Raw genomic sequence first — 1,476 nt, forward strand, 5'->3', positions numbered from 1 at the left:
AAGGTATGTACAAAACTCAAAATATAGTAGTTTGAGCTTCAAAATCTGGAAAAATGACTCCTGATCTAACGTCAAAATGGTTTGAAGAAATTTATTTACCTACTGTTGGACATTAAAGTGATATATACCTTGATTTCTAGAGTAGTCAGACCAGAAAACTGTTCAGAAATACAAATAAAGAAACTAAAAAAGTTGAAACATACATGATACTTGCAATAACTACTAGTTTTGCCCAGCCACTCGATGTATATGAATTTTGTCCATGGAAAAACTGTTTACGAAATTTATCAGATTTAATACTTTGACATAACTATAATATCAACTAATATTAACGAAATAATATTCTTAAGGTTCAATCGTTGGAACATAATTAGTTTTTATCACCAAGGTTTGTAAATATATTTAAGTATGCTTGGTAAAAGTGCGGTTATATTGAGAAGAAATCGATAAAATTTGACACACTGGTGAATTTTCGGTTAATAAATGTTTATGATTTAAATAAAAAATGCAACAATATTGCAGTTATCAAATGTGGATGGTGTACAGATTCTCTATGTATGCAACACTTTTTTGCAATGACAGAAGAAATTTCTCCACACTACTGTGAGAAATACGTAAAATGACTGTGTAAACAAATAAAATTTTATCAATTTATGAGAGGCGAGAAGAAGCACCCCAAACCTGAGGGGCGAGAGGACTCACGATAATCAATCACCCTAAACCTGAGGGGCGAGAGGACTCACGATAATCAATCACCCCGAACGTACGAGATGAGGGTATGTAGTTAGATAAGTTGCCTATCAGTGGAGTAACGTTGAAGTATTCTATAGAAAAGAAAAAATTAAATTGTGATTTAATAAGAGTGATTTAAAACGGTCAGAGGGTTTAAATACATTTTAAAATATATAAATTTACTTAAAAGCAGATACTAAGATGGGTGGCTTTGAGAAGTAGAATTAAATTGTTTTGAGAAAAATGAACGATTCAACTAACTATACTTCAGACCAGGTGAATTGTCCTACTTGTGGTTTTGTTAAGGTGGTTTCTAGGGGTTACATGAGATTGGCGGTAAGTAAGTGGGCGGTTTACTTATCAGAGGTGTGGAATTTCATTATTTTAGTAAAAACTAGCAATTTCAAATGTTATTTCTACGGTAAGGTGGGTTAGCTTGCTGGTGGTTTGGTAAGGGTAGTTTATAGGGTCTTGGAGGGGTATATTTTAAAATATATAAGTTCATTTGATGGATAGATAACTTAATTGATGGTAGCTGATTGTATCGGTTTGCTTTGAGAAGTAAAATTTAAATTAAAATTTTGCGAAAAATAAAAGGCTAAACTTATTATTCCTAAGACTAGGTGTGTTAGCTGCTAGTGGTTTGGTAAGGGTGGTTTTTAGGGTTTTGATGAGCTAGTGGATAAATGGGTAGGTGGTTTACCTATTAGTGGTGTAGAATTAAATTATATAATGTAAAGCTAG

Source organism: Copidosoma floridanum, unplaced genomic scaffold (genome assembly GCF_036245765.1).
Source record: "Copidosoma floridanum isolate Cflo_tuat_1 unplaced genomic scaffold, Cflo_Japanese_pri ptg000017l, whole genome shotgun sequence".
NCBI classification, from domain to species: Eukaryota; Metazoa; Arthropoda; class Insecta; order Hymenoptera; family Encyrtidae; genus Copidosoma; species Copidosoma floridanum.